General features: G+C 53.0%; 1 protein-coding gene and 1 non-coding gene across 4 annotated transcripts in view; both read left to right on the top strand.

Annotated features, from left to right (window-relative positions):
• ADCY5 (adenylate cyclase 5) overlaps positions 1 to 23,877 on the top strand; it is a 152,493-nt gene that overhangs the window by 10,200 nt on the left and 118,416 nt on the right. The window lies entirely within an intron of this gene.
• On the top strand, positions 12,676 to 12,867 carry LOC118922673 (U2 spliceosomal RNA). Its single transcript, XR_005028845.2, has one exon. It is a non-coding gene; the product is annotated as a U2 spliceosomal RNA (small nuclear RNA).

The following is a 23,877-nucleotide window of genomic DNA, read 5'->3' as shown; positions in this document are numbered from 1 at the left end:
TGACTCTGAGACCTGTGCTCCCCAGGCCTCCCAGTCCCACAGAAGGGTTCAGCTCTAACTGCCCGCCATGGTGGCATGCTTGATAACATCCTTTTCTCTGGGCTCTCTTCCCTCCCTTGTCTCATTTCTCCACTTCCCTCCTAGTGTTTCTTGGGCTCCCCTCCCAGATAAACCATTTGTATTCAAATCCATGTCTCAGAATCTTTCTCTGGGGGAATTCAAATTAAGGGTGGAGAAGCCGGGATTCTAAGCCAGGTGCGACTTGGGCACTAGGGAGGGGAAGAGGCTGCTTACTAGGGGCAACAGGCTCAGGTGCACCACTCTGGTGACTTAGGACCCACGTGCTGCCTGGGCCCCTCACTCCTATTTGATGTCATATGTTCATCTCTTGTAAAGTAGTTGCCAGACTAGAGGAATGATGTGAAATATAAAGAAATTTAATATATGTATGTATTGTGTGTCTGTAAGATTTTTTACTTAAAAATGTGTGGCTTTCTGTTCCCTGGACAGTTGCTCAGGTACCAGCCAAAAGACTCAAGTACTTTACATTTGATTAGCACTTTATAGCTGACCAGGGACCTTACCGTGTGTAATCTCATTTGCTTCTCATGATGGCTCTGAGGAGGTGATGGGTTAGGATTAGCTTTGGGGCCCAGAGCCCCACAAGAAAGCCCTGATGTATGATCTGGCTGAATTTCCTTGGCTTCTCTCATTCAGGGCCCTCTGTTCATTGGGGATGATATGACAGGATCTGCTGTTGGGTGGCCCAAACAAGGTAATGCATGTGATGGCATCATAGACCTATGTTGCTGACTTTGTGTTGAAGAAGAGGAAGTAGGAGATCAGAGAGGTTAAGTGACCTCATCTCGGTCACACAGCTAGTTAGATAGCTTGGGAGGGCTCTATACAAATCCAGATCTCTGACTCCAAATCCAGTGTGGTTTTCACATTTGGACCCAGCCCCGGGTCCACCCTGTGGTGCCTAATGAAGCGGTAGAAGGCAAGGCTGCTCTCAAGCAATTGTCTCAATTTGGTTTTGGAATGTGTGGTTTTTTATTTGTGATGGCCTTCCTTTCTTCGTGGTCTCTGGCTCAGATGGGAAGGAGTTGTCATTTCCTGAGCGTGCAATGACGCTGTGAGGCAAGGCAGTGCTGGTGTGTGCGGGGGCGCCTGGGGTCAGATGTTTACCTGTGCAGAGCCCACGAGTGGCTTTATGGATGTGTGAGTAGGGACTGAGACCCTGGGGAGGCATCAGAAGTGATTCTAGGATAGCTTAGCTCTGGGGGTGAGGCTGCCTCATAACCAGTCTTCTGGTGGCATAAGTGGAACAGGGGAGAGGAGAGAGCAGGCTGCTGGGGACACATCGGATCACTTCTTGGTGCATCTTGGAGGACAGACCCAGGGTCTTTCTGTAGAGTAGCATCTAGTAGACATGATGTTTAGTGCTTGCTAGAGTGTTTCTAGGATGTCTTTAAAGCCCAGCTCCTAAAGCCATCAACACCCTAAAACATAGCACAAATATCCTGTTTTAGTCCAATTCTGTTCCTCTCATTCTTCTCAAGAAAACTAAAAGAAAATGTAACTCCTGCCCTGGTACCATTCTTTGCTAAGTAGATTTTTGACATTTATTTTCACATTTTCTTTTTGGGGATGGAAAGCCTAATTATTTATTCATGTAACATGCCCAAGTCCCCAGTCTTCCTCTGGCCAAGTCCCTTTTCCTGTAAGCATTGCACCACTCTGCACGGGAGGGATCCGGCCATCCCCTGATGGGCTCCCAGTGGGTAACACCAGCCAGGAAATGTCTTGGCCCTGACATCTCAGGTGAGGAGGCTGCAGAAGCTGAGTCCGGGGCGAGAAGAGTAGGCCTGTGCCCCCTGACAGTGGCCCTGCCTTTGTGACACACTGTTAATCTCGCACTGTTAATCTCTCGTTTGGAACATCCTCTTCTTTTTCTCCATAGCACTTATGTGTGTTTGTAATTTGATGCTGGTGGGTTTCTCTGTCTGTCTTTCTGCTTGACAGTCAGCTCTCTGAGGGCAGGGGCCTTGCCTGGTTTAATACCAGAATATTTACTGAATGTGAGTGACTTTCTGGCTCCTACTTGCCCAGCACTGTTGGAGGAGAGCAGACATTCCCACTGTCAGGTTGCACTGGGCTTCTGGCTCGGGGTGCTCCCTCCCTGGACCCGGGCAAGCTTGTCTGCTCCTGGCAGTGGACCACTGTGCTTAGAAAACACTGCTTTTATCCTGACCCTTCTTCCTCCCCTGGATTCCCTATTGGTCTGTCCAGTGATGTCAGGAAGGGCCGTGGTACACCCATTTGCCCCCTACTCCTGTCTTCAGTCCCCTCTCTTCTTCATACCTTTCTTTTGGTGTCTTTTCCTGTCCCCTGAGTTTCCCTACCACCACCACTACCCCCTTTCCAGCTGTACAACATGAAGACCTCAGAGGCTCATCAGGAGGCAAGTCTCTACATAAGGACAATGAATGCGAGCATGGATAACTACATAATCTCCAAACAGGATTCTTCATTCTTTTCAAAGCAGTCTCAGAAATAGCCATTCTCACAGTGGGTCATAAACTTCCCTCTAGTCGATTACCGTGTGTATATGATAACCATGCATGTGGCAGCTGGGTTTTTCACCTCAAACACCCAGGGCTGAGACATAAGCTTTCTGGATGGCTGAACCTCAAATAACCTGGCAGAGCTTAAGGTGTGGGAAGTGAAGGCATGTCTAGGAGTTCTTACACTACCCCGGCATCCAGGCTCATGTGGGGCAGGCCTGGGCACCAGCACTGTGTAAGGCTCCCAGTGAGTCTGATGTGCTCTGGGTTGAGAACTACTGCCCTGTGCTCCCTTCATTAGCGGAGGGATCATGTGGATGACACTGGATTTGATTTACAACGATATTGAAAGGCTAGTTGTTTATATCGAAAGGGTTTATTGTGGTGATTCAGTAGAGTGATGGCCACTAAAAATTATAGCAGGCGTCTAATAGGGGAAGAAAACTTGGTTGGTGGTTGGAGTATAAAATCTTGTCAGGCAAGGCTGTGGCTCAGTATATTTATGCCGCTCTTATCACCAGCAATTAGCCCCAAACATGGCTTGAAAAGTGGCTTAGTGCAGCCCTGTAATAACTGGAGGAGCACTGAAGGACTGACTGCTCCACCCTGCACTCCACTGAGCCACCTGGGCAGAGCAGGAAGTCTCGCTTGGCATTCCAGATGGCCCCTTGGCTGCAAACAAACGCCTATCAATCAGTATTAACCCTTCCCTCTCTTTTTTCTGTATTTCACTTTTGCATGAGGAGAAATTGCACAGTCTGTGGCCTTGTTCGGTCAACAGTGTTCATTGTAGTCTTTGTGAGTCTCTCTCCAACTGGAGTGTAAACTAGAGCACTAGCTGTAGTAGGTGCTCATTTAATACTTGTTGGATGGGTGAATGAATTTGCTCAGTTACCCAGCTGGTAAATCATAATGTTGATCCAGCACTACTGCCACTATGACTTTTTCTTCAACTCCAGCTCATGAAAAGCAAGGAATTATAGTTAGCAACTCCCCATATGTATTTATGGTTATCAGCAAGTGTGGGAAAGAGTGAGTAGAAGAAAGGTGGTGTGCAGGGTGATGGAGAGGTGGGGCTTGCACCTTGAAGGGATTTCCTTTGGATCAGGGCAAGGAGGGTAAGGATCCTGCTGCTGCCCTCATGCCCTGGGAGGACAGAGAGAAGCACCTGGCCCTGGGGTCCTGAGAACTGAGAAGATTGAAGAGCACCAGGTGTGCAGGGCCGGGGCCTGGGACACATCCCCACCCAGGACAGGGAGATGTCCTCGGACTAAATCCTCCACAAATGGCCACATGTGGATTACGATGTGGTCTTTTTTGGAAAGGGGTTATCTGGGGAGAGTTAATTTTGAATTTCATTTTACATTTATTTTTAAAGTGTAATATTTCTCCAGCATTGGTGACAATGGCCTAGAAAAGCCAGTTAGTCACCGTCTGACATCTTCCCCGGTGAGATGTTGCTCCCCTGAGTCTTTCCCCACTGAGGTCTGTGGGGCTGATTTAAATCCTCTCCGTCTGAGGCCTCCGGGGTGATTTCACTGGCAAACAGGCCTGCAGGGAACTCCTGCTGGGTCCGCAGTGATGGCACCCTCTGCTTTGATCCTGGGGTGTTGGGGAGCAGCTGAGAGCTTGGAAGGGCAGCCCTTGGGGCTGCTCTCAGCTTCACCTTGGAGGAAGTGATGGCATCCAGGCATCCAGGTGAGAACTTTCCCTGCCAGGTCCGGGTCTATAAGTCTGGTTCCAACCTGTGTGCCCATGCAGTCCTTTTGTTCTTGATTTTGCTTTCTGTCTCCGCCAGGAGGTAAAAGGAAAATCACCCTAAGCCTGGATTTACAGAAGAGAACTGGTTTCTCTTAAAGGAATGAAAAGATACAGACTGCTGCACCCACCTCCCTTAGGGTCCTCTCTGGGTTCCCCTGTGGAGTGGGAGGAGGGCCTCGGGGTCAGATGCTGGAGCCTCTGGGCTGTGAGGGGCGGGACAAAGGCGCTGGTGTCGGGAGAGGTCCTGGGAGAAGGCAAAGTGGTTCTGACCTACACACTTGGTGAGAGGTGCGGAGAAGGGCCGGGTTGGCCCTGGGGTGGTGCAGGGGGCATTTACTCACTGCAGGCTGAGCTGCCAACTCTGAGACTCCCACTGGGTGTCCCCACTGCCCGGTGTGTGTAGTGTAGGCCTGGGGGGTGCAGGATGTGGCTGGAGCACGTGAGCTCCAGAGGACCAGGCGCAGGTGTGGCTGTGGGGCAGGGTGTCTCTCTTCCCCAGTAAAGAGCACAGAGGCTGGGACCCTTGGGTTTCTACAATGTGAGAAGCCACTGCACTGGCCGCGCACAGGCGGACAGAGCCACCCTGCATGCTCTCAGCTGACCATCCCTCTCCCATGCAGCCCCACCCTTCCGGGACAGCAAGAAGGTGCCTCTCTCTGCCACTGGTTAATTCTGTGGCCTCTGCAGTTACTGAGCTCTGACATTGTCAGGCCACTGAAGTGAAAAGCCTGGGTAAGCCACCCTATTGGTGGCTGGGGATGGATGAGGCCACATGCCTCTTGGCCTTCTTCTTTCAGGAGAGGAGGGCTTTGAGATCTTGCTTCCAGTCTAGGGCTGGGGAAGGGCTGAGCTCAGGCACTCACTGTTGGCGGGAAATCTCCTTTTCTCTGGGGACCCCTCTGGATTTGGAGTTTCCCAATAGCTTGCCTGGAGTGGGGCAGGCTGTCCTTTGGGAATAGCATCTGTTTCTTTTCCAGGCACCAGCCTTTGCCACTGTCCTCATGAACCCCTAGGTCCCTGGGCATGGGGAGGAAGGAGACGGCTTGGTCCTCTCCCTTGGGAAATGTTCTGTCTGCTGGAAATCATCTGCCTTTCTGAGATGCCCAGCCTAAAGACAGGACAGTACTGCCAATTCCTACTGTTCACCACACACTTACCGTGTGCCAGGCACAGCGCTGAGCACTGAGTAACTTGTTTGTCCCTCATAAGTAATTTAATCTCCCATTAGGTAGATATTTTATTATTATTATTATTTTAAGCAGAACACTTTATAGATAAGAAGCTTGAAGCCCAGGGAAGAGTGACTTGGGTAGGCTTGCAGCTCCCAAACTTTTGTGTGTGAGAATTCCCCGGGAAGCCTATCTACAAATTCTGTTCTTGGGCCTCTTGTCAAGGGAGTCAGATCCAGGAAGTCGAGGGTAATCCCCAGGAATCTGCATCTTAAGTAGGTTCCCCAGAATTGGAGGCAGATGCCTCAAGGGCAGGGTTCCACCCTGCAGTATCTACGAGGGTGCAGAAAGGATTGAGGCAGGCAGAGGCCCTCCCGAAGTGCTGGGGAGTGCCAGGCCTCGGAAGAGGTGGCGTTTTCTGTGTTAACTTCACCTGGAGGTAGACTGAGCAGGAGAAGGAGGGGTTAGACAGAGGGTAGGTGGGGCTCTGGGGGGGGTTGGTGGCTCTCGGGGGCACAGCTGGAGCAGGCTTTTGGAGGATACCAGGGAGAGAGGAGATGGAGCTGCTCTAATGTGGAGGGCAGGAGCCAAGAGGTGGTCTGGGAGCAGAACACATGTCAAGGCCCCGAGAGAGGAGTTGGTGAAGGGATTTTCAGGTGACTGCAGGGACACTGGCCGTGCTGCTGTGGCATGACCACAGGGCTAAGGGCTGACAGGGAGCCACACCTGTGCCTCAGTGTCCCCATCTGAGCAACGCAAATCAGAGGATCTCTGAAGGTCTGTGCAGCGTGTAACATTAATGGGTGCTCTGCGGTCAAGTAAGAAAGGACTTCACTCCAGATGCCTGGATGGGTAGTACTATGGGGACAAAATGATACACCCCTGGAGGCACTGAGCTGGCACCGTCATGCAGGTAGACAGCTCCTGGTTTCCTGCCTTAAAACTCAGTCCTGGGTCCCTGCCCATCATTCTTCCTGGTCATGTCCTTCCAGCTGGTTGAACTCAGCATGTCCCCAAACAAAATTCTTCACCCCTAAATTGGGTTTTATATTTGCTGAGATTTGGTGTCGGATGCGTGCTGGACTGAATTACCAACAAAAGTCCATTAAGCACTGGGACACCCGGATGAATAAGCCGCAGGCCCAGCCTGCAGGAGCCCACCTGTAAATAGCGCCTCCTGTATGCCGGGCTCTGTTCTAAGCACTCCAGCTCTGTGAACTCATCTCATCCCCCAACAGCCCTAGGAGGTAAGCCCTGCTGTGGTCACCCCCAGTGTGCTGATGAGGTAACAGGCTCATACAATGAGCTGGGCAGCCCGGGCTCTTACTTCCCAAGGCCAGGGGACAAGCGGCATTCACGCCTGCCGGGCACCATGTGATTCCTGTGGTTTTAGCAGCAGAGGCCAAGCATGCTGGCTGCACCAGGAGGGAAGGGGAAGAAGTGGTGTGGAAAAGGCAGGGCTGGCAGTGGGCGAGACGAGCCTGGGGAGAGTATAGATTTCTGGGCCAAGGCCATGGGTGTCTTCAGAGGCCATGGGGATCTGTAGACGGTTCTTCTGCAGGGCAGTGAGTAGATGTGACCCCATCTGTATTTAGGAAGGTGGCTCTGGTGTATGCGTGTGGAGCGGGAGAGCAGTGCTGAGGGGAGGCCACTGCCATCATCCAGGAAGGCTGGGGTACCTGAGGGTCACAGGGACCACCTGGGTATTTACCTAGTGGTTTCTCCTTGTCTTGGTTACTGGTGGTATCAAACCTACTCCCTGGTGCTCCCTAGCCAGGAGACCAGCTCCCCAACTTCTGGGGAGCTCGATAGCACCTCCTCCCCAGGAGACCCGTGGTGGCTCCCAAGGGCATTCCTCTTTACCTGTTCTTGGGCTTTAAATATCCACGTACCTTCTCTGATCACTTTCCCAGGGCTTTGCCTTTATCCAGGTGTGAAGCTCACAAACATTCAACCTCATAGCTCCTCCTCCCTCCAGACACAAGGAGCCCCCACCCCAGCACATCCCTTCTTGGGGTGCCCAGAGATCTCATACCTCTGAGAATGTCATCTCTCTCTGGGACCCTGGCACCCTGGACCAGGACTGCCAGAGCCCTGGATGCCAGCTCCCATACACAGTTCTCTCTCAGTGATGAAGTGCATGTGTAGCCCCTATTGGCTGCTTGTCCGATCCCTGCATGCCCCTTCAGAACGTTAGCTTCCTCAGGCAGCGCACATCCCAGCTCTGCCGTTTCCCCAGCTGTGTCTCCTTGGCCGGCTTCTTGCCCCTTCTGAGTCTACGTGTTCTTCATAAAAGAGGACATAGTAAGAGTTGTTACCCCTGGGGGTTGTGTTGAACGTTATATGTGATGATATATGCAAAGCACTGCCAAGGAAAACACCCTCAGGAAATGACCTGTGGTCTGTCCTGGCTGCGTGGACTTCATACTTTAAAATTCCCACCCATTGTAAGACAGCCTTGTGCTTCTCCTGAATGCCTGTATTTGGATGGCAGTAAACAAGATAGACAGAAATTGTATTCCCTCCAAAGAGAAGGCTAAGTGGAAGGAGGGCCAGGTCGTGGGTCCTGGGTTTTTACCCTATCCCTGCCCTGTCCTTGATCTGGCTGGTGGCCACCAGGTGACCAGCACAGACCCTCCAGGAGTGAGGCAGCCTCCAGAGCTGACCGGGACCAGCCTGGGAGCTGGGGTCAGGACTTTGTTGGGTGAGTGTTAACCAGGGAGTGGGCTGAGCCAGGTCCCCCTGAATTTGGAGGTAGCTGTTGCTGAGGGAGACTTCAGGGAGGTCAGGCACCCCCTCCAAGACTGTTCTAGAGAGGCTGGTTAATAAACTGAAGATGGTTTTGAAAAGGTGGGAGCCTCTGGGAAAGAGAGGGGACACACGTCTGTTTCTCCCAGGTGTGCTTCTGTCTGTAACTCCATTAAGACATGTACACATGCGGCAAATGACAGGGAAAACACCCATGGACCCCCAGAGGCCCCTGTGTGAAGAATGCTTGGAGTCGGGGAGGCCTCAGATGAGGCACTCAGGGGATCTGGCCAAGGGCAAGTGACAACCAGGACATCGAGTCAAATCCCTCGCCTCAAACCGAGTGTCTACGTGGGGCAGAGCCCGTGCTTGGGGCGAGAGACTGTGATGCTATCCAGATCAGTCCCCTGGCTGGGTGGACCTTTTAGGCTGGAAGCAGGGCTGGTCAGCTGGATGGACTGTTGGAGGGCTGCTGGGAAGTGGCCTCCCGGCTTCCTGCCCATTCATAACCTCATGTGACCAGACTGGGCCCCCTCTCCAGAGCTTTCCCTAACACTGAGCAAGGGGCCCCCTGTGCCTGGGCGGCACGCAGGATGTCTGGGGAAGGGCTATGCCAGCACCAGAAACCACAATAGACCTTGACCCTGGCTAATGGAGGCAGTCTCCAAATGGTCCTTTTTTCTTTTTGGCTAAATTAACATTTGGCAATTCAGGGTGCTGGCCCCATGCCCAGCCACTCTGGCCTTCTGCCTGTCAGCTCCTTTGAGGCTATTTTTGCCATTCACTTATTTATTAACTATTATTGCTCCCCAGGACAGATGGGCACACACACACTGACATGCACACACACACCCCCCCTCACATTCTCCAACCCAGAACCCACTGGAAAAAACAGCCTGCACCCACCAGGCTGAACATGGGGTGCAGAAGGTAGAAATGACCAAATGGTGGGCAGTCTGTGTCACGGTTGGAAGAGGGCTGTGGGGGTGGTGGGAGGCAGTGACCTCCCTATTCTCATCATTCCCCAGATGCGCCCTGCCTCTGTGAGGCATCTCTGTGCCTATTCTCTCATCCACAGGGGTGCTCAGCCCTGGGGAGGGCTCATGCATGAGAGGACTGTGGAACCCACCTGAATTGTCTTTCCAGAGATATCAGTAGGGGAGCCTGGGAGAACTAGGACCCCCTTGCTAGGATATAGGAGAGTGCTTGCTTCCTTCTGTGGGAGGCCTGCTTCTCTGTCCAGTTTCAACAAGCCCCCATCTCCCAGAGGAGGGAAACTTGGCTTCTGCCTTCAGAAAGCTTCCAGCCAGTGGGGACCACCCTGGGCTCTGCTCATGAGATGAACAGTTCTCGGTCACACCATCTGACAGCAAAGAGCATCAGAAAGAACAGGTCTGAACTGAGAGGCAGTGTGCACATGGCCCTGTCCACCATTTGATCCTCTGATAGCAGGTTGCTGGCAGCACCCCAGCCACACATACCTGTGAGCCCCTCCTGCATGCAGGGCACTATGTGGTACAACTGTGTGGGGTGCAGACCCCTGAGGGCCGGGCAGTAATCCGCATGTGTGTTTCCTGTCTCCCTGGCAAAGGGCCAGCCATCTGCTCTGAGGCTGGGCCCCAGCCTCATTCCCCTCCACAGCCTCGACACCAGGGTTCCTGAAGGCCAGCACAGAACCAACAGAACAGAAAGGACAGTGGGAACTGTCCACCTTCGGCTGCCTGGGCCTTTCCCCGCGCCTTGGTTGTGTGTGTGAGAAATGGGAATGATGTTCGTGTCACCTCCAAGGCAGCGAGTGAGGAGATCAGGGGCTGGGGCAGAGGCTGCCCGTTAGGAGAGGCGACCAAGCCTAGGTCTTGGGGTGGCCCCCTGTATTCTCCCACTCAACTGGCCAGCCCTTCCCTCCCCTTCTTAGGACATGAAACCTCTATTTTCCTGACCGCTGAGGGCTCTTCTCTGCCCAGACAGACAGTGCGCTCCTGGGACTGGACGCTTACCTGCACAGGGACTGCCAGCTGCCGGGCTTTGCCAAGCGGGGCTGTCTGCCTGGGGTTCTTCTTGGGACGGTGTCAGGGGACTCCCTCAGAGCAGGGGTGCTGTCCATTTCCATGACACTGGGGGCTCTCTGAGGGCAGGGGCTGAGCCTGTCCCCACTAGGTTGGGAATTCTGAGGGCAGAAGATGTCATTCCCCCCTCAGATGGGGAGCTCCCTGAGGATGGGATCGGGCCCTTCCCTGCTCCCTGGCCTCTGAGCCAGTTTCTGGGTGTGGAATCCAAAGGTGCTCAGGCCTGGGCACCTGGAGACCCCAGGGCCATAGCCAAGCATGCAGCAGGAGGAGAAACTTTGCACCTTCCCATGGGAGGTTAGAGCCAGGAATTACATCCTGTTAATCAGGAGTTTCCTTCTACTTCCCCTTCTCCCCAAGGGTGGGGCAGGGATGGGTTTATAGCCAGGGTGGGGAGTGGTCAGGCTTTCACAAGCATGATACACTCGAGCACTAGGGGTTTGTGTTGAGCTCAGGGCTGAGTCAGGGAGGTGGGTGGGGAGTCAAAAGGGGTGGGCTCTTGCCTCTGGTGGGCTCAAGACTGAGTGCCTTCTCGAGTTCAAGACTAAGTAAGTGCCTTGTGTGACCCGCTCCAGAGAGCACAGGGCCAAGGCAGCTCGGGTAACTGTCCTGTCCCCTCCCTGCAAGGTGCAGAGAAGTCTCCTCTCTGTCCTTGGGGTCAGCCCTGATGCTGCTCCCCAGGAGGGATAGCTGGGAAGTCCTCTCTGCTCTGTGTATGCAGATGATGCCAGCCTCCTTTCAGACTGTGATATATGTGTGTCTGTGTCTTTCTCCCCTTCTTGAGGAGGGACTGTCTCATTAATTTGTGTGTTCACCCCTCTTCTGCAATGGCCACAGCCCTTAGACTCTTCTGGAATATCTTGGCTTCTGAGGGTTCCCAGCAGTATGAGGAGGGGTTCACTGAGAAGGGGTTCCAAGCCTGCTGCTGGTGGACATGACCTAGAAGCCATTGTCATATGGTCTGGGAAGAGGTGGGTCCCCATGGTGGGGTGCTCTGGTTGGGGGCTACGGGAGGGGATTTGCAGCCCCCCGTCATGAGCTGAGTTCACTGCTCCTGAGTTGCTGTCATGACTCAGTGGCCATATGGTTTAATGGCAGGCACCTGGGCTTTGCCATCGGGCAGCTCTCGTTTTGAAACCCAGCTCTGCCACCTACCCATGTACAAATCACCTTGGACGAGTGACCGCAACTGTCTGACCCTCAGTGTCCCCGTCTGATCAGTTGGGGCTGTTGCTCTCCACTCCACAGCGATGTTGCAAGACGTGTGTGCTAATCTGTATAAAACACCCTGACCCTCCCCACTGCCCATGGAGATCCCAGCAAAGGCCGAGCGGAGGTAAGCCAACTAAATATCCAGCTCCCCTGGTCACTCTGCCCACCCTCACTTTTACCTGGTCTTGTGTATTTTGACTTCTGGCTGCTTTAAATGCTCACCTAAATCTAGAGTCAGCTTTGATGCCACTTTGCCAAAAGAAGGGGAGAAAGTATGGCCATATTAGGAGCTGGGCAAACCCTTCTCAGGCCCCTTTCTGCCCAGGAGGAAGCTGGCAGGCCCAGTGCCTACACGGTTTTCTGCCTCCCAGGAAAGACTGTGTTATTATGAGCTAATGTCTGTGCTGTCCCCCGACCGGCCAGGGAAGAAACATCAAGTAACATGATTACTACAACAGTAATAATAAGAGCAACGACACTGACAGGCATGCACAGTAGTGAAGGCAGAGAGCGGAGGGGCTGGCTCCAGGCCAGGGCTGCGGTAAGTGCCCCAGGGACGGCCGTGGGGCTTGAAGACAGCAGGTGTAGGCTGTTCACACTTGGCTCTGTCTCCCAGTTTTCCTGCATTACATAAGAAGCCTTCTGGACAAATCAATAAATCCTTTCCACTTTAGCCCAGAGGTTGGACTGGATATGGTATGGGCTTGTGACCATCTGGGGGCATGTAGGAAGGTCCTAGAGAGGGCGGCCTGGGCTCCATTTGTCCTGTATGTCACTCGCTCATTCAGAACTCCTCCCACCTAGGGATCACCCACCGCAGGCCTGTCCCCACTCTTGAGTGATGACTTGAGCCAGGGTGCAGGGGGCAATTGCCTTGTAAGAACTCTCTCCATGGCTTAATCTGACGGCCACAGTGGACCACATCCAGACCCTGGATTTAGGACTGGGTTTCATAATGAGATAGTATCTTTGCTGTCCAGAATTAGTATGGATGCTCACATCACATGGTGTTATTACAGCGCAGTGGCTAAGTACCACCTGGGTTCGAATTCTGACCTTGTCAGGTACAAACTTTGTGACCTTGGGTAAATTTCCTAACCTCTTTGCACCTCAGCTTTCTCATCGGGAAGTAGAGATAGTAAAAGTAACTTCATTGCTTCTCGGCCTTTTGGCTATGATCAAGTGTAGTATCTGTTCTTATCAGTTTAATATCTGATACCTCCTCTATCTGAGGACAAATATATTAAATAGATTTTTGGAACTAGGAGATGGAATAGGAGCTTGCTCCAACCACTCCACACATCGACCTGGTATTGCAGTACTTCCAGTTACAGTGCCCCCCAAAAAAAAGAAAAAAAAGAAAAAAAAGAAAAAGTAACTTCATAGTGTTGTTATCCAAGCTTATAATAGTATGTGGCATGTGGAAAACCCACAACATCAGCTCTTACGTAGTTATTACTTCAATTGTTATAACTCCCACCCTTGGGGTCTGTTATATATTGAATTGTATCTTCCAAAAAGATTCTGATGTTCTAACTCATTGTACCTGTGATCTTATCTGGAAATAGGGTCTTTGCAGATGATCAAGTTATGTGGGGTCACTAGGGAGGACCCTAATCCAATATGACTGGTATCCTTATGAAAAAGGGGAAATTTGGACCCAGAGATAGACATGCACTGGGAGAAGATAGTAGCAGACACAGGGAAAGTGCCATCCTCACACCAAGGAATGGCTCAAGCTACCTGAAGCCAGGAGAGAGGCCTGGGACAGAGTCTCCCTTATAACCCTCAGAGGAACCAACCCTGCTCACAACTTGACTTTGGACCAATGGGCTCCAGGACTGTGAGACAACACATTTCTATTGCTTGAGCCCCCCAGTTTGTGGTACTTGGTTAAGGCAGTCCTAGGAAGAGATTGCAGCGTCTGATGGGCTTGTGGCCCACTGTCTCCCACTGCCACCCTGAGCTGCTTGCCAGGGGAGAATGAGGGTGGGACAGAGCAGGCCAAGATCTGGGGCCTTCTGTTAGGCTTTGGGCTGCCATCAGTCCCAGAAGATCCAGGCTTTTGGCCAGGCAGGTAAATGTTGCTGGAGCCGTCTGTTGGACCTGGGGCACAGGTCACCGCACGCCTTGCCTCCTGCCCCTTGCCTCCCCTTCTTTGAGCACTGCCCACCTCACCTGTGCTCCAGGCAGGAGGAAATGGAGAGACAAGATAATAAATCCCTGCAGAGAACAGGCCAGAGTGCGGTTTGGGCCTGAACATCTCTGCCCCTCTCCTTGCCTGTCTCCGGGCCTTAACAGTGATCTCTAGGCAGGAAATGGGCTGCCTGTGTGCAGTGTATCTGTGTGTCTGTGCATGTGTGTGAGTGCATATATAGAGAATGTCCTTCATTAGCTGCTGTGGGCCTCGTGACCATGACTCATAAACGAATAATCAAACTGCCTGGACAGAGGAGACCTGTGCCTTGGGTGGGCGATGCCAGCTCCTGCTGCAGCAGCCAGCACCGAGGCCCTCTGCTGTACACCTTGGCAGTCTGCCCCTGCCTTATCCCTCCAAAGAACGGGGTGTTCAGTGTCATTTGAGGGAAGAGATTGGTTTTGCCCTCTGTCTGCACTGCATAGGATCCAGTGATGAGGGAAGTGCTGGCCTCGCCCACTGGGAACTTGTCATTTGTGCAGGGTAGAGGGGTAGGTGGGTGTCTAAGACAAGCACACAAATAATTGAATCTGGGGGGAATAAAATAAGGATCATGGAGAAGTGCAAGCTGAGAGTCAGGAGTGGGTGAGGGCCTCAGGAGGAGACGCAGCCCAGCAGCTGCTGGAGGTGTCTAGGTGGTAGAAACCTAGGGAGGAAGGCAATGCGGCCATCGCTGGGGGCAGTGCAGAAGCAAAGGCCTGGCAGCTGGAGCACACAGGGCATGTCTGGGCACAGGGGCTTCCCAGGGACCCAAGGGCAGGGTGCTTCCTGGGGTAGGCAAGAGACAGGGTGGAAACATATGCATCAGGGTGGCCTTAAATGCTGATGGGAGCACTGTCTGTATAATGTAGCTGTCAGAGGGGATCCTTTGAGGGCACAGTGCGTGGTTCGGACTGCACCTTAGAAGGGGGTGCAACCGAGAGTTTGTGGGGTAGGGTGCCTGTGGCGGAGCACCCTGGGAAGAGGCTGAAGCCCATTTGGGAGTGAGGATGGGGCCTGAGGTGGACGAGGACATAATGGGAGTGGGAAGAATGGGTGAAGAGAGACATTTCTCTTCAAAAACGGACAGGATTTAGCAAGCAACGAATAGGAGGCATGGAAGGTGAGCTGGATGAAGGAAAGGTGTCATTCAAAATGAAGTCGATGGGCCATGCTCCCCTGGCCTGTGGGCGTGTGGAGGAAGGGGCTGGTTTGCCGTCTGACTGCATTTGGGGTCAGAACTGGAGCCTCTGATGTGGGGGGGAAGGCAGGTCCCTGAGGAATCTTGATGGCACTAGGGGGATGAAGGGCCCTCTCGGGGTGCCTGGGACAGTGGGTGCACAGACCAGGTGGTAAGATGGGATCCTTGGGCGAACATGTGGCACTGGGCATCCCAGGAACGAATGGCTAGCATGGGGTGCAGCTCCTGGGGCCCTGGCTGCTTTGTAGCTCAGACCTGCTCATGGGGGTGGTGGTCAGGGCTCTCCAGGGAAATGAGGCTGTCTCCTTGCTCACAAGGGTTGGTAAAAATGGCTGGTCCAGGGCCTTCCAGGCTGGCGGGCCACTCTGCGTCTTCCTCCAGCACATTGCAGGCATCTCAAGCTGTTGTAACCTGCATGTCTTCGCACGTCTTCATTTGTATCATTTTCTGAGTTTTGCTTTATAGAATTCTAGAATGTCAGAGGTGGAAGGAACTTGAGCTGTCATCTCCAACATTCTCATTTCCAGTGGAACGAAGGAGGCCCAGAGAGGTGAGGTGACCACCCAAGGTCACAGGGCTAGTCATGGCTGATTCAGACCTTTCTAAATTGATTGGGATTTAGGCCTGTCTTCTGACTTGAGACACTGGCTAGTTCCCCACATCACTTCCTTTATTTGTGAATTTCTGGAGTTCTTCAAAGTCTGGAGTTGCCCTGCCTGTCCATCTCTGGCACTCAGCAAAATGGACATTCGATAAAAATGTGTTGCCTGAATGAAAGAAGAACAATGCCCAGCACACGCAGTTATTCACTCCCTTGGGGAGAGGCAGGGGCAAGAGTTAAGGGAATGTCTTTCTGGAGGCCTGGCTCTGCAGGGCCTGTGAGGGACAAGGGGTCATGGCTTTGGCTGGCTTGGCCAATTGGGTGCTTGTTTCCCTCACTGCCCTGGTGGGGAGCCTGGGAAGAGACCAAGCAGAGGGTGGGGGCTACTCATTGGTACCAACTCCTTTTCTTCCCTGGAAACACAGACCCACCTGTGGCCTTTCCTGTGCCAGATCGTGCATGAAAATGTAGGGGAGTGGGACCACCCTATACCTTCGGGGGTGCTGGGAAATCAGGGGCACCTGAGCCAGGCAGGTCTGCTTATTGGGTCAGGTGGGACTGCAGTGCACTATCTCTCTGAGGGGAAGGGTTAGTCAGTTTGGGCTGCCATGACAAAACACCACAGACTGGGTGGCTGAACAGCAGACATCTGTTTTCTCACAGCTCTAGAGGCTGAAGTCCAAGATCAAGGTGCCAATAGATGGGGTTCCTGGTGAGAATTCTACTCCTGGCTTGCAGATGGCTGCCTTCTCGCCCAGTTCTCACGTGGCCTTTCCTCTGTGTGTGGAGCTTAGAGAAAGAGAGAGAGAGAGAGAGATCTCTGGTGTCTCTTCCTCTCCTTATAAGGGCACCAGCCCTATCAGATGAGGGCCCCACTCTTATGACCTCATTTAATCTTAATTACCTCCACAAGACCCCAGTCTCCAAATACAGTCACATTGGGGGTTAAAGCTTCAACCTATCAATTTGGAGGGACACAATTCTGTCCATTGCAAAGAGTGCTTGTGAATGAGAGCTGTGGGTTTGCCTCTTCCTCAGTGTCAGGGTGCCCTGTCTGGGCGTGTGAAAGGCCTGTCTGGTAGGGAATTTGCTCAAAGTCTCAAGGTCTCTAAAGTTTCTGGGTGAGAAGTGTCATGTTCCGCCATTTACCTCGGATGAGACGGCAGAGTCTGAGTGTCCTTCATGCTCCAGAGCTTCCTCACCTGTTTCCCAGTGAACTCAGGGCCAGTGAGGGCTTCTGGGATCTTGGCGGGGCTGTTCCCCTGCGGGGCAGCCTGGTGTCTTCCCCAGTTCAGCTGCACAAAACGTTCCGGTTATAAAGGTTCCAGAGAAGGAGTCTTGAGCTCCTTTTCAGGAGAAGGCTGGGAGTGAGTCCTGAGGAATGGAGTGTCAGAGAGGGCGCTGTGGAGTGGAGGTGACTCCGCACAGGGCAGCAGGGCCTGGAGGAGAAGCCGCCCTCCATGGATGACCCTCCCGTCCCTTCCGGCCCCCCCACACTGTCTTCCCCCGCCCCTCCATCTCCCTGGGCCTGCAGCCTCCCTGGGCCCCTCACCTGGACCTCGCATCCTTACTCCCAGCCCTGGGCGGGGTCTTTGTCTGAAATTTCAAACTATGAAACATTTCTGAGTAGAGAGAATAATGCACTCCCATATGCCCATCATTCACATTCAACAAGTGTCAGGATTTTTGCCACATTTATTTCCTTCATTCTTCTTCTCCTCTTCCTGGAGTGTATAAAAACAAATTCCAAACATCATCTCAATTTTACCTCTATATACTTAGTATGTGTTTCTGAAAAAAACCTGCCCCAAATTTGATCTCTGCTTCTGTCCCATCCCAGGTGTCAGCGGTGGCCTTCTGCTGGGCTTCTTCACTGTGACCTTTTCCCAAGGGTGTGGTGTTCGGGTAAATAAAAGAGAAGTTAAAAAGAGAAACGGTGTAGTAGGAAGGTCCACCAAGCTGAACCCGGAGGCCCAGGTTTTGTAATTAGGCCGCGTTCTCCCTGGTTGGAGCTCCTCCCTGAGGCCACAGTGGCGCTGTGGGACATTCCAGCCGTGCTCTCTGGTCACAGGAAAAGTAATCATTTTCTAACGGGTCCTGCAGATGCCGAAGAGAGGCTCATTAGCCCTCCCAGGGGCCGCTGTCAGCCCCGGGAGGACAGGTGGCCCAGCTCAGAGAGTATCTGGGTCGCTTTATCTTGTACCACAGAGACCTCCCTGGGGCGGTGGTGGGAAGTGCCACGACCCGTGGGACAGCAGCACCCGGACACGCGGTGTGGAGGCCGGGCAGGAGGCCGGTCGGGGCTCCGTCCAGGACTGGTTCCTCCCTGTCCCCCGGTCTCCAGCCAAGCCAAAGGAAGTTTAATGATTCTGTCTCATTCCTCTCTGACAAATGAATTTCTCTCTCTCTCTTGGCAACCTAAGCTGTGTTTACAGAAAATATCAGAGTCTAGAATAAACAGTTCCTGTCAGACTCGAGAGCCAGCGGGGACCGTGGGAGAACCTGTGGCTGGTGACCGGGCAGGGGCTGCAGGCCCTGCTGCAGCTCACCCCTCGGCTCTTCTCTCTGGGGGTCCCAGAGGTGGGTGCCATGGAAGCTGTGGAGTCATGCAGCCCCGCATTCAAATCCTGCTTCCCACGGTGACCGCCTCTTCAGCCTTGGGCAGGTTACTTAGGCTCACAGAGCCTCAATTGCCTCATCTGTAAATCCCTGGAAGGGTTGCTTTAAGAGTGAGTTGTCAGGTGAAGCCCCCCACTCAGAACTGGCACTCAGAAATGCTGCTTCCTCTCGCCCGTGACTGGGAACACCCATGTCCCTCTGGCATTCGGTACTGGACACAGGGAATTATCGGCAAAGCAGATCACTGGCAAATAAACAAATCATTATTGGTTGTTTCCCAGGAGCACCACACATGACCTTACTGGAGTGTCAGTGAAGTGGGAACTATTATCATCTCCATTTTACAGGTTAGAAAAATGAGGCTCAGATTGATGAGACTTATACAAAGTTGCACAGTAAGTGTGGAGGTGGCACTGGGGGGTGGCCCATGCCAGTGGGTGGATCAGTGTGAAGTGGCTGTGGGCTGGGGTTGTTCTCCCGGAGCAGGGGAGGCTGGGTGGGAGGGGCATGGATGAGAAGTGCAGGCCTATAGTTTCAGTGCTCCCACAAAGTCAACCTTCATTCATGCATCCTGGGCAGATGCCCCAGAAGTTTATGTCTCTTTAGCACACAACATACTGTCTGGACCACCTAATTAATCTCTCTCTCCCCTTTGAGTTTTGTTTTATTTGCATCAGAGCTGGGAGGGATTTATCTTCCCTGAGCTCCAAGAGGAGGTAAGTGCCTGGAGGTGAAATGACTTGCCCTGGGGCACACCGTCCACGGTGGGGCTGGGACGTGATCCCTGCATCGCTCTGCCCGCGGCACTATCCTGCCCCATCCCTGGTCGCCCTCGGGTCTGCCACTACCTGTGCCTTCAGACACTGCATTTATGTCTCTTGCACCTAACACTGAGGCTTAATACAGACTCATTGAACAAATCAAGGGGAAGGAGAACTGCTTTCTCTGTGCTTTCTGAGAGAACAAGAAATGCTTCAGGTTGCAGCTAGAGAGATTTAGGTCAGGCTGACAGTGGCGTCAGGGAGAGCAGCTTCCTGTGGTGGCTCTGCCGTCTTGAGTCTCTGGCGAGAGCCACACTGGCTTGGGATTTGCTAGGGATGATCCTGCAGGTCCTGACACAGATTTGATGCTGACCTAGCCTCCCAACTTCAGGCCTCAGGTTTCTGCAGGGAGGCCCTCTCCAAGTGCATTTTTCTGTGCTTCTACACGGAAATTCTGTCTGGGAGGGAGCATCTCCCGGCCTCCTCAGACTGAGATCAGAGGCCTCCCAGGAACGGATGTTCAGCCACCCATGGGCCTGAGATCATAGCTCAGGGATCTCATCGGGGACGGGACGTGCTCCACTGTCTGGGGTTAGGGTTCAGGAAATGTTACGTGTTTTAGGCACACTCAGTGCCTGCCTTCAGAAAGGCCACTGTTGAAGAAAACAGCCTGCCCCTGGGCTTGGCCCATCTGCCGCAAGGCAGGATCTGCATCTCTTCTCCCATAAACTGGCAGCATTTCCAAGATGAAAATGAGAAAACAGAACAGGGGAGGGAGGTTCATCATCTCCTGGATAACTGAGAACCCCATGTCTGCTTCTGATGCTGAGGACATCTCAAAGGGCTCTGTTACTTCTTACAAAACTCAGTTTAACCCGGAAGCAAAGTACAAGCTGGGCTGTGATGCCTGCTCTGTGAGGCTGGGCATCTGTACTGGTCAAGTGATGGTCCCCAATCATTGTGACAGGCGTGTTCATGGACAGGGTTATTCAGGGCGTTCATTGAATGAGCACATAACCATGACTGCCCTTTTTTGTTGTTGTTTGTTTTTAGCCTGAGGAAGGATCCAGATGTTTCTAGTTCTCCAGATGCTTTCTGTGGTAAAGTTGAAGACCAGAGATAGGAAATGAGGGAGGTGGGGGAGGTGGGTGCCAGAACCATCCATGTAACAGATAATTTACCCTCCATGGGGGCTCAGGTTCTTTCCATGCTGGGACCCCCACATTAAGCCCACCAACTCTCCAGCACATCCCCCTCTTAGGTTTGTTCCTAATCTCCTCTCAGAGCTCATAGCCACCAAGGTGTCACTGCAGTGTCACTACCCCTAACGTGTCACCCCCAGAACCAGCCCTGGCCCCTGGGGTCACAGCTGTAGGAGTGCTTGGACTTCTGGGGGATGCTGTGGTAGCCTTGTCTGGCACTCACTCAGAGTCAGAGGGGGCACACAGGGACAGTCCTATCAGGACTGTCACTTTCTTTCTCTGTCACTCTACCCTTATCTCTCCCATGCCTCCTATTTCCTAGTGAGGAGAATGCCTCCTCTAAAGGCAACCTGGTGGCAGGAATCTGAACCAAGATAGGGCACCCCAGCCGGGCCCAGTACGGTCTGCGGGGAAGGTGATGTGTCTCCTGCCGTGGCGTCTGCCTTTTGGTCAGGAAACCTTCCTGAAGTCTAGCCTCCTTCCCTCCTGTTAACTCTTCTGAGCCTCCCCTGTGTGGGGAACATTTTGTGAGTGGGGGCGTTGCTGGCACCTTTAGAGAGGAAGGCAGGTGTCCTGAGCTCCTGGGTGCCAGAACAGGGGCCTCAGGTTCCAAAGATCTGCTGGCCTGTTTGGGAGGATGGCGTGCTCTGGAAGGTGGGGAGTTCCGTTTGGGTGGGTTTGTACGTGGGCCCACCCATTTACAGCTCTAGGGACAGGCATGCTGTGTGTGCAGAAGGGCCATGAAGGCTGCAGTGCATCCACCTGGGTCTCTGTTGTTCAGTCAACATGGGCAGAGGGCCCCGCTTGGCCTGCTCACCTGTATTGACATGTCAGCCCAGCTGTCCCATTACGGTAAGCTGTTCTTGGACACGCATGCTGAAGCCTGAGGCCTGGGTCCCCGGTCTTCTCTAGCCTCCAGAGTGTGAGATCAGGAGCAGCTTTAACCCTGACCTTGCTTCGCTTCTGGGGCTCAGGCTGAGTCCTGGGGGTGCAGAGTGGGTAGTGCTGGGCTGGCACTCTGTGGGCCTCAGCCCAGGAATGGGAGGCAGGGTGAGGAGAGCAGGCTGGCGCTGGGATCCTGGACTGGGCTCAGGCCTTTGTCCTCTGTCCCCGCGGGGCTGGGCCAGTGTCTGTTGCCTCTGGAGGTTTCTGTCTCAGGCTGAGAACTCCCAGGACGTGGCCTCTCAGAATGCGACCAGGACAGGCCCCGAGCACGATCATCTGACTACATGGACAGAGTTGGGAGCAGGTTGGCTGGTGTCCATTTGTTCCCTGCTGATTTCAGGCTCTGCTTTCTCTTCTGAACCTGGAAGGATTCCATTCAATTTTGCAAACATCTGTTTCACTCTTATCCTTGCTCAACCCTCTGTGGGGGATCCCATGATGGACAACAGGCCCCCCTCAAAGCATACACGTATCACCTGGAGACCCAGGCAGAATGCTAGGAGTGGGGAGAGGGGCCCACAGGGCAGAGGCGAAGAGCTGGGAAGGTCATGGAGGGCGGCTTGCTAGTGGAGGGCATATCTGACAACAAGAACATCTTGGTGTTGCTGCTGGTTCGGAGATGGGAGGCAGGATCCCTAGTGCTAAGGATTTGGGCTTTGCCTCCTTTCTGATAACTAGCCATTGAAGGTGTTTGAATAAAGGGTGGGCATGACAGTGATGAATAGTCCCTGCTCTGTCTGTGTCCCCTGCATGCCCCCCCACCTCCGGCCCTGGTCACACACACACCTGGGAGGTGGGGGTGGACACAGGCTGCTCCGTGAGGAGGAGGAAGGGAGGAGAACTCTTCCAGGGGCGGAGCAGCCCTGGAGAGAGTCTTTGTGAACTGTTTCCTGGGGAGCTCTAGAAAAGAGACTCCCAGTCACTGATCTTTAAGGTGAGCTGTGTTCCAGCCCCATCCCCCCCCTGCCCCCCCATCCTCCCAGCCGGGGAGGGAGCCCTGGGGGCGAATGGGGGCCTCCCGCTGGGCAGATAGGATCCCAGGAGAGGCTGTGTGGGGAGAGTAGGGGGAGGTCCCACTGCCTTCTTCCGTCTGGGGATCTCAGGGCTCTCGGGCTGCTGCTCCAGGAGCGCAGGCCTCAGGGCGGGGAGATGGTGTGGAAAAAGCTGGGGTGGTAGCAGCAGACAGATTTATTTCGGCTCTGTCTGCTTTGGGTGTTTGCCTTTCCCAAGCCAGTGGCTAGTGAAGAGAGGGAAAGTTAATCTATATCCAGGTGATAGATTAGCTTCTCTGAGCAGAGGAAACTTTCTCAACTCAGCCAGCTGGGGCCTGGAGGCTGGGCGCGGTCAGGCCAGGAAGGAGGGCCTTTCACGGGCAGTTTTCACATCATTCATTCAGGGCCTCTGTTAGGAGAGCAGGTGCCAGAGAAGCAGTACTCAAGTTGTGCAAGTGTCTGAACCATGTGGAGGGCTGGCCAGCCCCACGCCCAGATTCAGGTTCACAAGTTCAGGATGGGACCCAGGAGCCTGCACCCCTAGCCAGTTCCCAGAAGCTGCTGCTGGCCCGGGAGTCCCAGCTGAGAGTTTACGGTGGCTCTTCTCTCGCCCAGCCTTGCTGTTTGGATAGGTCTGTGGTCAGGAACTAACCTTCTCCACCCGAGAAAGCCACGTCTTGCCTTTAGGTCCTGGCTCAAAGGACACCTTCCCTGTGGCCACATGGAGAACTGCACGTGCAGGGCCCAGGGTCCTCTTTTTTCACATTCTGCCTGACGCCCTGAGGACTGGGAGTCACTCTCACTAACCCTGGAGGCGCCTTACTCAGGCCCTGGCACCCAGAGGAGCTCGGGCTGAATGGGTCTGGTCAAACTGGGCCATTGTCCTGACTGAGCCATTCTCAAAACCAGGAAATCGAGTCCAGATTGGGAGGGCGTCTCACAGAGATCTCCCAGGCTGGTTAGGGCCAGACCCAGAGCTAGCACCTGGTTTCGTGGACTCCAACTATATACTGTCTGTATAGGCCATTTTACAAAAAAAAAAATTCCATAAGCTTAAAACACTGGCTAGTTCTCTTGTCTTTTCTGTGTAACAGAGATACATATGTAAATGCGGTCTGCATAGCTAGGATTTTGTCTGCTGTTTTTTTTTTTAGAAACTTAACACTTTGCATATTAATTTTCTTGCTGAGTGTTCAAATGAGTGGCTTTTGTATGATATCCCTACATTATCTCATTTAATTCCCCTCAAAACACGGAAGGTAAGTGTTATGACCGGTTGTGTGTGCTAGAACATCCCATGGAGGTGATGTTCCATGGTTTGCATAATGTTTCCCAACCAGAATTGGTGTTTGGAATTTTCCCTATGGGTTCAGGGCTTCTTGTACTATCCCAGGCCACCTCTTGTATTTGTTTTATGTGCTCACTGTACAGTGTATGTCATGGATGGATTTTCCAACCCAATTCCTATTTTCAAATGAGAGAAAATACACATAACATAAAATCAACCATTTAAAAGTGTACAATTCAGTAGCATTTAATACATTCACCATGCTGTGAAACCCACCACCTCTGTCTATTCCCAAACATTTTCATCATCACCCCCACAGAAAACTCCAAAATCATTAGTAGTTGTTTCTAATTCTCCCCGTTGCCCAGCCCCTGGCAAATGCTAGTGCGCTTCTGTCTCCATGGCTTACCTACTCTGGGTATTTCATAAAAATGGAATCGTGCAATTTGTGTCTTTTTGTGTTTGACTTCTCTCAGCTTAATGTCTTTGAGGTTCACCCATATTATAGCATATATGAGTACATTGTTTCTTTTTATGGCTGAATAATATTCAGTTGCACCAGTATATCA

The sequence above is a fragment of the Manis pentadactyla genome, chromosome 1 (assembly GCF_030020395.1).
Source record: "Manis pentadactyla isolate mManPen7 chromosome 1, mManPen7.hap1, whole genome shotgun sequence".
NCBI classification, from domain to species: Eukaryota; Metazoa; Chordata; class Mammalia; order Pholidota; family Manidae; genus Manis; species Manis pentadactyla.
Note: the sequence above shows the minus strand (reverse complement) of the source record. Positions and strands in the feature narration are given on the sequence as shown.